At 42.3% G+C, this 14,639-nt stretch overlaps 1 protein-coding gene across 5 annotated transcripts in view; it reads right to left on the reverse strand.

Moving 5' to 3' along the window:
- Ncoa7 (nuclear receptor coactivator 7) overlaps positions 1-14,639 on the reverse strand; it is a 137,520-nt gene that overhangs the window by 114,421 nt on the left and 8,460 nt on the right. The window lies entirely within an intron of this gene.

Genomic DNA, 14,639 nt, shown 5'->3' on the forward strand with positions numbered 1-14,639 from the left:
CAAATGAAGGATAAACTTTAACCAGGAGACAGTCACATGAGTAGAGTACAAAATGCAAATGGGTTCGGAGAATGCAAACCACAACACGACAAATAGAATGTTAAGCCCCAAAGCAGAGCAGGGATGGAAACCAAACCAAATCGCTTTCCTCATAACTAACAATGACTTCGAAATAAAAGCTTTCACTGACTAGAGACTACGCTAGAGGCTACTGCTGCAGATGCTACTTTTATTCACTCATAAAAAAACAAAAACAACAAAAAAAAACCCTACACAAAATCTCTCTTTCTCAGTATTGCATTATAAATAGTTCCCACAGGTAAGTATGAAGATAGCTCACTAGGTGTTCTCCGGAGATGTGCTTTGTTCAAAAGTAACAATGATTTCGGCGTTCTCTTTTGCCTTCAGTAACATGGCAGTTAAGAACATCCCACTTGAGCCAGTCGGGAAATGAAAGCAGAGAGGAAACTCCTCTGAAAACTACCTGTGCCTTTCTGCACCAGCTCAGCGCCCCCCCCAGCACCACACACTCAACTATGCTTGCTGTAGTGGTTTAAACCAGTAATAAAAGCTTGTTTCTAGAGCAATCTTCCCTAAATACTACTTTTCATCATGCTTTTCCTCTGTTCAAAATTCTCCGTGTCCACTCAGGGCCAGCTTCAGCAAGTTTAATTTCCTACAGCGCACTTGACCAGTCTCATGTACAATCATCAATAAAATTTAACTTCCTTATGTTTTCTTTTTTATAATGTGTTCACTCTATATCCCTATTGTAGGCCCCTTCCTTATCTCCACCCAGTCCTACACTCTCTCTTCTTCTTCTCTATCCCATTTCCCTAGACCACAGAAAGGGGGAGCCCTCTTCCCCTACCATGTGACCCTAGCCTATCAGCTCTCATCAGGACTGCCTAGATCCTCTTCCTCTGTGGCCTGGCAAGGCTGCCCAGCCAGGGGGAACTGATCAAAGAGTGGGTAACAGAGTCCATGTGGGAGATAATCCCTGCTCCCCTTACTAGGAAACCCATATGGAGACTGAGCTGTCTATGGGCTACAGCTGAGCAGGGAGTCTAGGTCCTCTCCATGCATGGTCCTTGGTTGGTGCATCAGTCTCTGTAAGGACCCCTGGGCCCAGATTTGTTGGCTTTGTTGCTCTCCTTATGGAGCTCCTATTCCCTCCTGGTCCTTCTATCCCCTCATTCTTTCTTAAGACTCCCTGCACTCTGCCCAGAGTTTGGCTATGAGCCTCAGTATCTGCTTAGATCCCCTGCTGGGTGGAGTCTTTCAGAGGACACCTATGGTAGGCTCCCTATCTATTCCCTCTCTTCAACCACTTCCGATGTCTATTCTATTTGCCCTTCTGAATGAGAATTAATCATCCTCCCTAGGGTCCTCCTTGTTATTTAGCTTCTTTGGGTCTGTGGATTTTAGTATGGTTATCCTGTATATTAAATGGCTAATATCTGCTTTTAAGTGACGATATACCATGCGTCTTTCTGCTTTGGGGATACCTCATTCAGGATGATCAAGCTAGTTCCATCCACTTACCTGCAAGCAAAGTACATTTATTGGATACAATATGGTTTGTGTATCTATCTCAATTCAGTATAATTTCATCCACAATATACATTATAGGAAAGGCACTATTTTACATATCAGAGTCCACTGAGGCATTAGATTTGAAATGTTATGAGACATCGACTGTTTCAGAGGGACACGGGTGCCACAGGGCACTGCAGAAAGAACAACCACTTAAAAGCAGCATCTCAAAATGTCATGTTGGACAAGACAAAAAATGCCTTATTTTGGGTCAATTAAAAGCCTTAATGTTTTAAAATTATCTTTAACTCTATGTATGTGTCCATGTCTGTGTGGGGGTATGTGCGTGTAAGTGCAGGTACTTGCCAAGGCCAAAGGCCTCAGATTCCCCTGGAGATGGAATTACAGGCAGTTGTGAGCTGCCTTCTGTGGATGCTGGGAACCAAACTCAGGCTTTCTTCAAGAATAGTAAATGCCAGCAACTATCGCTGACATAAACTCATTGGTTGGCTCTTTGATCACCTCCCCCTAAGGGGGGAGCAGCCTTGCCAGGCCACAGAGGAAGACAATGCAGACCCTGATAGGCTAGGGTCACAGGGAAGGGGAGGAGGACCTCCCCTATCAGTGGACTTTGGGAGGGGCTTGGGAGGCGATGAGGGAGGGGGCTACAGCTGAGATACAAAGTGAATAAACTGTAATTTATTAAAAAAATAAATGATTTTTTAAAAAAAATTAGTAAATGCTCTTAACTGCTGAGTCATCTCCTTAAATCACTCCGCCTTGCATAGCCTCACATGCTAAGGATGGGGCTTCCTAAGACAGGAATAGGGAAGAAGTTCAGCTTGAACCCAAGGAAGAGAACAGAAGAGCTCCCTGCTGCCACGGCACCAAGTGTGCAGCACAGTAGCCTGGGCCTGAAGAGAAAGGCACAGGAAGGATAAGGGTCCTGGAAGAAAGACCTTGTTTGTCATGCTAAAGACCCACGCGCCATCCCGTCTAGGCATCCCATGCTTCCACTGTGAGCCACCTCTAAGTGGGCACACCAAAGCCAGGGGCTGCTTCTACAACAGCTGTGCCATGAGCAAACACTTCATTGGCTGTTCACGACAACACCAACTTTCTCATCCCTGATGTGTATGAAAGGAAGTCATATGTATGATTCTTTGCTGAGTCAATATGGTGGAATCATGATCAGACAATGTCTTGAAAGAACAAAGATAGTAGAGTTGTCATAGAGAACTTAGGTTTAAAATTGGTTAAGAGAAGGCGGCTGGGGCTGGAGAGATGGCTCAGTGGTTTAGAGCATTGTCTGCTCTTTCAGAGGTTCTGAGTTCAATTCCCAGAAACCACATGGTGACTCACAAGCATCTATACTGGGGTCTGATGCCCTCTTCTGGCATGCAGGTGTATATGCAGTCAGAGCACTTATATACAAAATAAATAAATAAATCTTGAGAGAGAGAGAGAGAGAAGGCAGCTCAAAAGCAGGCCATAGTACTTAGTACATAAAGGAGAATGAATTCGAGGAACACTGAGAAGGGAGACGTATTAAGATTTGTCGGTCTATTCAATACAGATAGTGCAAGAGAAGGAGGACTGAAGGTAGGTCCTCCATGTTTCTGCTTTAGGAACGAGGTGCACAGTGACAGCAGAGCTACCACCTAATGAACAGGGGGCACACTGTGTGGGGGGGTGTATGAGGAGATTGAGATCAACTTTGGATATGCACGGCTTCTAAGGTTCTCTGGGTGGTCCAACTGGAGACATTCTCCAGCCTTTTGGCTAATTTGGTTAGAACGAAAGCACAGGAGGACAGAAAAAGCTAGAGGAAAAAAGAATAAGAAATGGTTGACGTTAGGGGAAAAGGAAATAAAAAGGGAAGAAAAAAAAAAAAAAAACACTGTGAGATCACCCTGGAAGCTTGGCACAAGCTGTGCCATCAAATAAATAAGATAATGAAAATGAACGAAAATTTAAAAAATTAAGCCAGTGGAGAAAACAAGCAAATAGCCAATGTGTGATAGCAGCTTTGAGCTGTCAAAAAGTAACCCTTAGGATGGAACATATAAGCGGCTCTATCTTGATGAAAGTAACAAGCATTCAGGGTAGTCAGGGCTGCAATAGGTGAAGAGTGATGAGGGACCCCAAGATGAGGGACAGAACTAATCAGGATAGCATAGGGAAAAAGAAATCAATCTTGGTGGATGTAACCATGTCAACCATTTTGGCCTATTAGGTTCTTTGTCGATCCTTAGAACCACTTCACTCCGAAATCTCCCATCTTTGGGGCGGGGCGGCTGAGCTGTCAGCTAATTCCCCTTACTGAACAGCAAAGAACAGGGATTCGGAGCCAGTGTCGTACACTCCGAATCCCTGTTCTTTGCTGTGAGAGACTTTGGAGTCAAAAGCAATTGGAAATGGGCTAGAAAACGCAGTGTGGGATCTACAGCAGCCAGTGTTTCAAGCAGAGGCCACGCAGCCAAGACAGACGCAGCCGGCCTCATCAACTGTCACTGAGGCCAAAGAGCAGAGAGCATGGGTGCCAAACCCCAGTGAGATGGGGGACTTTATGTTCATCCACAAATCTGTGGGATAAATGAGAGAAGGGAAAGATGGGAGCTGAACTTCCAACTCCGGTTAGCTCTGTCCCACGCTATGGTTTGAACTCGGGGCTCTTTCGCAATTCTAGCCTTTTCTTCAATCCTTTCCCATGACTGAGGTTACCCTGTTTCTTTCCCTCTGGACCAGAACTAGCACAAACCTTTCATATGTGCCCTTTTCTCTCCTCTTCAGGAATGTAGTTCACCTGCTATCTGTTACCCCAGGACATCGCATCATACACTGTGGGACAAGCCTCCTCACTTAGCTTCCACAGGTCCAAACCATAAGCTGCCTTTAGTCCGGACACCATCTAGGCTGATACTTCCTTTGAGCTCCCTAAGCATATGGTACTACAGTTGGTAGAAAATTCAGACAAAACTTATTTAAGCAAGAGGTCAAATTAATGCAGACTTGGTGATAAAAGTTCAACACTGGGTAAAGCTTAAATGTATATATATAAAGAATGTTGGTGGGTGATGTAGACTCTTTCCAGGTTCCTTCAGGGTCTTGAATTGACTCAAATCCTAGGTTCTCCATCATGAATGGGCCATGTGGCTTATTTTAAAATTCTCCTTCGCATAGAACCAATCTGTGATGTTCTCTGTTTATTAGATTTCCCCTCATGAATAAAAATAAAGCCATGACAATGTAATTGGATTTTTTTTATATATATTGAAAGCTGAGACAGACGCTAGTATTTGATTCCAGAAGAAAAATATTGCTAAAAATAAGCAAAAGAGGGAAGGAGTACACGACCCACAAACTGACATCTGCTATTGCTTTCTTCGGAACTAATCAAGTCAAGGACCCCTCCCCAATATTCCATTAGATAAATTAAAACATGCTAATTTTGTTTGTTTGAGTCTGTGAATTTTAAGACGATTCTTTAAACAAGACAGGTGCACTCGTTTCATCTGGAAACTCGGCAGCAGAGAGAGCAGGAAGAGGTCTGCGTGGACGCTATGAAAATGACGCAGAGAACACCACCCAGCAGCCTTCACGCTTCAGAGAGGAGCCAACGCTCCCAACTCAGCCTCTAATGGGAACTCCATTTTCCCTGGTAAGTGGTTATAATGGGCTTCTTAAAAGCCCTTCATTCATTTAATGTTGACTTTTCCTCACATCAATACCCTCTAGACAAGAGTCTCCTGCATTTATGGTCTATTGAAGCCCTAAAAGTGTTTTCCAAGGGGGGTACAATATAAATCTTTCATCTAAATGTTTCTTTTTTGCAATTTTAAACTAGAATGGCCAATATCAACCTAAATTCAGTTCGTTTTTCAAAAACACAGAAAACCCTTTTCTTATTAAAGCTATGACCCAGACAAGGTTTTTGTTTTGTTTTGTTTTGTGTTGTGTTATCAGTAAAGTGTCCTCTGTGTGAGACTGTCTAGCACCAGTGACAGAACTCAAGAGCAGAACTAGAGACCCCCTACTCTATCAAGCCAGTATGGCCTACAAAGCACTGCAAGGCTTCTGAACCCCCATCTGACACACTGTAGGTCCCTGAGCAGGCAGGTGTAACTAGCTGAGGCCAATCCCCAAAACCCATCCACTGTATTCCCAGAAACATGCTTCCTAAAACACAAATGACATAATGATAGGAACACACACTACAGGCTTTGTTACACTGAACCTGGACACTTCAGAACAGACCAACATGTACCTTTTATGCACATACTTCCTTCTAGAAAATTACACATAGCAAAACATGGCAATGTTCCTTCTCTCTCACAGCCATATTTGAACAATGGAAGGATATTAAAAATTCGCTATTAGCCCAGGTCAGAAATTTGAATGTTTTTCTTAACAAAAAAAAAAAAAAAAAAGGAAGAAAGACTCAGAACCAATGTGCAAATGTGTGCTACAAACCTGTGAGAAAGCCAAGAGGCAATGCCCAAATAAACAAATATATAATCACGTACAAAAAAAAAAAAAAAAAAAAAAAAACAGCAACCACAAAGCAGAGATGTCATGGCCGGAAAGAGCCCAAGGCTATACATGAACCAAATTAATAAACAAGGGAGGGTTAAGAATCCATCGAGGGTGCTGTCCCTAGGGAAACACACCTAAGTGTTTGAATGACAGAGTAAGTGTCGGACTCGGTTCTAATTCAGTTTGTCTTCCTTGGAAACCTGAATTAAAAAAATGAGTTTCAGTGTGCTCTTACCGAATAGTGAGGAAACCTTACCCAAACCACTACATACAATAAAATGAAGATCCATCTCTAATCTAGACTGGTTGTTTTACAAGTTCTAAGAAGAGAAAATTCATAAAGGTCTCTCTAAGACAAAAACAGAACAAAACAAAAACAGTAATCAGGAGTGATCAAATATGCAAGAAATGCTGCAAACCCGGAAATGGAAAAGGGTTTGATTTCAACGAAAGCTAAAGAGAATTGTGTAAACGATGCACTAGAGGACATTGCAGAGATCCCAAGGACATTGCCAGAGCAGGAACCAGTGACCCGTCCTCAGAAAGCCACCGACTCAGCAGAACCACAGCGGATTCCTGTTGAACATCTACTGAGGACCTGCAGCAGATGTGTGGAGGGAGGGCAGCCTCAGCAGCCTGGATGCTCACGAAGGGCTGGAGGCAGTGGCTCATCAACCACTAAAGATGAAAAATGTGTGCTCCAGTGTTGGTAGCTACAGAGATACGCAGAACACAGAGGGAGCCAGTGACTGCCTGGAAGAGGAAGGGCACCGGGGACAGTCTTAGGTGACGTCAGTGCTCGGTTACAGAGGAGGAGGAGGAGGAGGAGGAGGGAGTCATCGTCGTCAGCGGGTGGAGTGAGGATATAGAAGCGATACACCCCCCCCCCACACACACACACACCGGAACAAGTGGTACTTAGAGAATCCTAAGCAGTCTGGCCTGGCTGGAGTACAATGTTAGGAGGAGAGGATGTTTAAGGGATACTGGCGTGGGCAACCACCACTGACCTAATTTTCCTTTTACTTATGAAAACCCTAACCTGAGGATCTGGAAGGGAGATGTAAGCACCAAAAAGACATTTGATTCTCTCCATCTGCTGATGGACAAGATGGGGAAATGGAAACTGGATGAATGGATGGATATTTTCATGCATAAGAAAAATCTCAGGAATGGGCTAGTGGACTAACTAACCTACCTTGGAGCTCAAAGATTGTCTCATATTTTTCTACCTGCAGCAAAAATGACACTGGTAAAATCCTCTGTATCCAGCATTCTATCCTTTCCTGGAAATTCACCACAGCACAAGCCCTTTAGAAAGATGTTGAACCTCTGATTACAAAATTAGAAGTCAGAAAATCCTCAGCTATATGGAAAAGTGGGTCAATTGTTATAAAGTGGTATTTTCATAAACTGGAGTTTACCCCTAGTACTGGAAGGGCACCAAGGAAAGAGAGAGGTGGAGTTACTATAACCACATAAAGACTGAACAAAGGACAATTCAGACCAATTTCCCTGATAAACATAGATGCAAAAATTCTCAAATAAATACCTGAAAACTTAATCCAAGAACACATCAAAAAGATCATCCACCACTATCCAGAGATAGAGATGGTTCCATATATGCAAACTGATAAATGTAATCCACCATATAAATGGACTGAAAGACAAAAACCACATGATCATCTCATTAGATACAGAAAAGGCCTTTGACAAAATTCAACACACCCTTCATGATAAGAGAGAGATGATAAAAGAGATAAGAGAGAGGTTAGGGGTACAATGATACACTTCAACATAATAAAGCCAATGTGCAGTCAGCCTATACTCAGCATCGACTTAAATGGAGATAATCTCAAAGTATTTCCACTAAAATCAGGAACAACAAGGAAAAGGTTGTTCACACTCTCCATATAGTTCATAATAGAACTTGCTGTCATAGATAGGAAAATAAGAGAACTGAAGGAGATCAGTGGGGATAAAAATAGGAAGGGGGAGAAGTGAAAGTATACTTATTTGTAGATGATATGATGGTATTCATATGTGACCCTAAAAATTCCACCAGGAAATGTCTACAACCAATAAACACAGAAAAGTGCCAAGACACACACAAAACACACAAAAACACACTAGGCTTTCTATGTACAAAAGACAAACAGGTCGAGAAGGAAATCATGGAAACAGCACATTTCACAACAGCCTCAAGTGATATAAAATATTTTAGGGTAATTCTAACCAAGTGAAAGACTTGTACAGTAAAATTTCAGGTCACTGAGGAAAGAAATTGAAGATGTCAGAATATAAAGAAAGATTTCCCATGCTCATGGATAAGTAGGATTAATAATAGTAAAAATGCCCATTCTACCAAAAGCAGTCTATAAGTTCAATGCCATTCCCATCAAAATTCCGACACAATTCTTCACAGAACCTGAAAGGACAATTTTCAGCTTCATAGGGAAACACAAAGAAATGCAAGGTAGCTAAAACACTCCCACGTGACAAAAGAATTGCTAATGGTACTACCATCCCTGACCTCAAATTGTACTGCAGAGCTATAATAGTAAAAATAGCATGATACTATCACAAAACATACATGTAGATCAATGGAATCGAACTGAATATCCAGACATAAGTCCACAAACCTCTGCATATCTTATATTTGATATCTAGAAATACCACTGGAAAAAAGACAGTGTCTTCAATGAATAGTGCTGGCCAAACTGGATGGCTGCACATAGAAAAATGTAAATAGATCCATACTTACTACCCTGCACAAAGCAACTCCAAATGGATTTATGACCTCATCAGAAGTCCAAATACACTGAATCTGATAGAACAGAAAATGGGGAATTGTCTTGCCATAGCTGGCACAGGAAAAGACATGCTGAACAGAATACCAATAGCATAGGCACTTAAGAATAACAATTAACAAATGGGACCTCATCATATAAACATTATATACATATGTAAACAGAGAACTCTCAAGAGGAAACTAAAAGGCCTGAGAATCACTTAAAAATGTTCAAAATCCTTAGTCACCTGGAAAATGCAAATCAAAACTACTCTGAGATTTTATACCAACCAAAGTGGCCAGTATCAATAGGAGAAATGACAGCTCATGCTGGTGAGGATGAGCTGGATAAGAGGACTACTCGCCCATTGCTGGTGGAAGAGCAAACTTGTATAGCCATTATGGAAATCAGCGTGGTGGTTCCTGAGAACGCTGAGAATTGATCTACCTCAAGATTCCGTATGCCACTCTTGCAGCACACACCCCAAAGGTGTCCTACTACAAGGACATCTGCTTTATAGTGTTCATTTTTGCTCTACTCATAATAGGCAAAAATTGTAATCAACCCAGATGTCAATCAGCAGAAAATGTGATACATTTATACAATGGAGTATCACTCAGCCATTTAAAACAATGAAATCATAAAATTCACATGTAAATGGATGGAATGAGAAAAAAAAATCAACCTGAATGAGGAAACTCAGACACAGAAAGACAAATATGCCGTGTTTTCTCTTCTATATGGATGTTAGCTGGTAAGCCATTGATAAGTTACAATCCACAATAAGAGACTGAGGAGGCAGGAGGGAAATAATTACTTTGAAATTGTGAAGTACTCTGACCTCATGGGGGAGGGGGCAAAATTTAGCTATAATTTTCCAAGAATCTGGGTCAAGAAATAAGCCTTTTCTTTTAAAGGCTTACTTCATACAAAGTTGCTCCATTAAAGGCAGCAGCATACAAGGAGCTCTGTAGAATTCTGTGTAAAGTTCTCTGTGGTAGACAGGCATGGAGCAGAAAGGGAAGGACCTTGCTACCTACACTCTGGGTGTGTCTTCCCAATTTGATTAACTTACAGGCCAACTGTGGCGCTTTGACTAGGTTTGGCCCCATAGACTTATGTGTTTGAATGCTTGACCCACAGGGAATGGCACTATTAGGAAGTGTGGCCTTATCGGAGTGGGTGTGCTGCTGTTGATGTAGGCTTTGAGCTCTCCTAGGCTTAAGCTCTGCCCAGTGTGGAATTCCAGTCTCCTGCTGTAGGCAGATAGTCTTTTTCTGGCTGCCTTCAGATCAAGATACAGATCTCTGAGCTTCTCCTCCAGCACCATGGCTGCCTGCTGGCTGTCGTGCTTCTCACCACAATGATAATGAACTGAACCTCTGAAACTGTAAGCCAGCCCCACTTAAATGTTCTCTTTTATAAGAGTTTGCCTTGGTCATGGTGTCTCTTCACAGCAATAAAACCCTAACTAAGACACCAATCTAAGACTTCCCTCCCAGACAGGTGTAGATTTTGCTAAATTGACAACCAACACTAGCCACCGCAGCAGAGGGGACTTCCTGATACCCACCCAATCTGTCACGTGATGTCTGACCAGCAGACTAGACTGCAAGCACTGACGTACTTATTCTGACACAGAGCAACTAAGTCTGGCAGAGTTGCTGCTCCTGACCTGATGAATCGGCTTCCTGTGGCTGCTGTTCCTTCTTCAGTTTTAGGACAAATACAAAGGACATGTGGAACAGAACCTGGACCTCAGCCCTGCCAAGCTCAGCAGAGAGCAGACAAACCGCAGTCAACCTGCAGGCTGGTCAGCGTGACATAAATACTTGGGAGTCTAAAGCCACTGAGGTTTTGGAAGCCGTTGCGAAGCGTTTCCAGAACCCAAAGACCAATACCGCTTCAGGAATGTCCTGACCCACATAAGGAGTTTCACAAGAAAGACCAAAAATCATACCGAATATAGTTGTGTTTATAATAGATTTATAGGCAGTCCTGGAATAACAGAACCCACAAATGATGCAACCAGTCAAGGACCATTCTTTCTTCCAGTTGTCTTATCTCACACCCACTTTCATGGATATAGAATATTCACTGAAAAGCCATCAGATGACACCCAGTGCAGTCTTGGGACAGTCACACAAAGACTTTTATATTCCTTGATGTTATGGGTTGAATATTATCTTTCCTGAACTACAGGCTGAACTCACAGTCTGCAGTCCCTCATCCTGGGCCTTTATTTGGGAAGTAGGTCGCTAAAGATGCAATTAGTTAAGATTCAGGTCATTCTTCAGTGTGTGGATCCCTGATCAATACAATGGCTTCTTTATAAATGACTATGCATTAACAGACAGGGAAAGACTGCAAGGTAAAGAGTGAGCTTAGAGTGCTGTGGCTACAAGCCAAGGAAAGGCAAGGGCGGCCAGCAAGTGATCCGAAGTAGAAAGGGTGAGGACGGGATTCCTCTACAGGTGTCAGGGGGATGGTGTCCTTGCTGATAAGCAGATTGGGGGACACCTGCCTTCAGAAGCACAAGAAAATTCATTTCTATATTTGTTAGATGTTTTATTTTATGTGTACATGAGTACCACGCCATGCCCTGGGTCCTCAGAGGCCAGAACAGGGTGTCGGATCTCCAAGAACTGCAGCTACAATCTTGAGCCTCCATGTAGGTGGTGGGACTTGAACCTGGGTTTTCTGAATGAGCAACAAGTGTTCTTAGCCGTGGAGCCATCTCTCTAGCCCCTGTTTCTGTGGTTTTAAGGCACCCTTATCTATGCTATATTGTCATGACAAACCTACCATGAAAATGTAGATTGTAAATTACTCTTCTGTATTATCACTGTTCCAAAGGCATGCTGTTGCAAAAATGTTTACTTTCCTTTTCTGTTTCTCATCATTGGAAAGGAAATGTGAGAATGTCATTCAGGGAACTGGAAAATACTGTGTTGAATAACCACAGACATCCATCCAGTCAACATTGCTAACCAGGACATAACTGCATAAGAACTGACCTGATTATCAAGAAAATATTTTGACATAAAAGAGAGTTTACCCCCCCCCCCCAGGGGAGGAGCAGTCCTGTTAGGTCACAGAGGAGGACTCTACAGCCAGCCCTGAAGATACCTGATAAAACAGGGTCAAATGAAGGGGGAGGAGGTCCTTCCCTATCAGTGGACTTGGAAAGGGGCAGGGAGGAGACCAGGGAGGGAGTGTGGGGTTGGGGAGGGAATGAGGGAGCGGGATACAGCAGGGACACAGAGTTAACAAAATGTAAGAAAAAATTAAATTAAAAAAAAGAGAGTTTAATGTATGCTTAGAATGCATGGCTGCTATTGTGCTACACACATCACACTTTAGTAATTCAGTGAACAAAATCACACAGCTAGATTTCTCAGTGCACTCTTCCATGACGGGTGTCATTCTGTTTCATTCTTCTACATTTTTTTTTTTTTCAGTCAGACTGTGATTCCTGAAAAGACATGGAATGTGTCTGTGCTTTGCAGTATAAGACAGGCTTACACACTGGGGTGGTATGAATGATAATGGTCCCATTCAGTGGAACTGTTTGGGAAGGACTAGGGGCGGGGCCTCACCAGAGGAGGTGTGTCACTGAGGTGGGTTTTGAGGCTTTAAAGCAAATGGGATTTCCAGTGAGCTCTCTCTGCCTCGGCCTGTGGGTCAGGCTGTGAGCTCTCAGCTACCGCTCCAGCACCCTGCCTGGAGCAGCTATGTTCCCTGCCATGATAAGAGACCTCCAACCCTCTGGAACAACAAGCCCCAATAAACTCTTTTATAAGTTGTCTCTTCACAGAAATGGGAAACTAAGACACACAGGAAGATTCATCACAATGCCCAGCTGAGACTGGACACATTTTTTTAATTACCTATATGTGAGTGGGGGGGGGGGTTGATATGTACACGTGAGACGGGTACCTGGGGAGGCAAGAGCGCTGGATCACCTGGAACTGGAGTTGCCAATGGTTGTGAGCAGCCTGACATGGCTGTTGGGAACCCAGCCTAGGTCCTCGGTAAGAGCAGCAAGCACTCTTAACTGCTGAGCTATATCTCTCCAGCCCCAAACTGGCTCTGACTTATAGTCAAATACAGAAACTAACCGTAGGTAATAAAATAGTAGTTCTTGTCACTATTAAGATCTTTACATACAGAAGGGATAAAGCGAATAAATTGTAGTAAATAAATACAATTTTTAAAAAGCATATCCGGCATCTGTAGAAATATCTGAGCTTAAAATCCTATTTTCAACAAACAATAACAAAACCCATGTCTGTTTACTAATATACACCTTATATGATATATAAAATAAAAATCATAAAGATGATATAGACATTCTGAATTTCTCTTCTCATAGCTGATGGGGTGTGTGAGTCCAATTTTAGAACCACTGGCCTAGACTGTAAGAGCAGTTACATAAAATATTTCCTGGGGTTTTTGTCCTTTCCAGAAAATATAAGATCTATAAACTTCTAATAAATTTAAAAACCTCAAATACATCCCCTGATAGGTTCATGAAACTATCTACAGCAAACAATGTTTTATTGATGATAACAACAAGGATAAATTAGTACATTGGTGGACCCTACTGTAAATGCCACTGGGCATTCTCTGCCACTGAACAGTTCAAGTTTTAGATCTGTGGAAGGCAAATCTAGACGCAGATTTTCACTGCATTAAGCTAAGACCAAAAGAACCAAAAGATGAAATATTCTAAGCTTGAATATAAGAAAATGAGAAGCACATACAATGGGGATAAATGAACTCAAAATTCATCAATCACTGCTAAGAATGTCAGCTCAGAGAAACATCCTATGGTCTGTGTTCCATTTGTATGTGGGTAATGGTGTGCTAAAAAAAAAACAAAACAAAACAAACAAACCCTGAAAGCCATAGAGCAACACAAGATGCAGTCCCTGTAAGCTCACTGTAAGGACAACTAGGCAGTAAGGCATGTCAGCATTTAGTTCCCTTAGAGCGTGTTTGTGAAATATCAGCCAGGTGTGGATGACTGAAAAAGTGTGGAAGAAAGATTTAGCTAGGGAAGGGAATGGAAAGGTTGAAGGCAGGAATCCCTCTCTTGTGTGATGGATTGCTAATAAATGTGGGTGGGAGTCCACTTCAGCTGCAAACCCTGGGCAGACGGGATGCCCTTACATCATCTACGCAGTATCCTTTGGGCTAAACTCTAAAGGAGGCACCTCTATAATCACAGAAACCTTTTCATTTGCTTTATTTTTAAAGATTGAGCTCACTGGTAGAATACTTGAGGCTCTGGGTTCTATCTGCAGAACAGCAGCGTGGACAGACAGACAGAGAGGCACACAAACACACACATGCACGCACCACACCGCACCGCACCGCACCGCACCACACCCTGCAAACTTAGGACAGGTCTATACATAAACCAAGCAAGTTAATTGCCAGAAAATACCAGCAGATGATGTGTGGGTGAAGATTTTGAGGAAGTGAAATTACAGTAACTTTGAAAAGAAGGGAAAAATAAAACAGGTTAAACTGAATATACAGTCTGTAAAGACAAGAATACGAAAATTCCATGATATATGAGATTTGCAACATTTGATAATCATCATTGCAAAACATGAACAAGTAAAATATGAGAAAAAGAAAATATAAATCATGCTCTCAGAAGATAGAAAAAAGAGCTTTAATATTTTATCATGTTTTGGGCCTTTCTTCCATGCAGACATACTATAAAATCAAATTAGGATCCCTTCTCTTGATACCTCGCCCATC

The sequence above is a fragment of the Meriones unguiculatus genome, chromosome 20 (genome assembly GCF_030254825.1).
Source record: "Meriones unguiculatus strain TT.TT164.6M chromosome 20, Bangor_MerUng_6.1, whole genome shotgun sequence".
NCBI classification, from domain to species: domain Eukaryota; kingdom Metazoa; phylum Chordata; class Mammalia; order Rodentia; family Muridae; genus Meriones; species Meriones unguiculatus.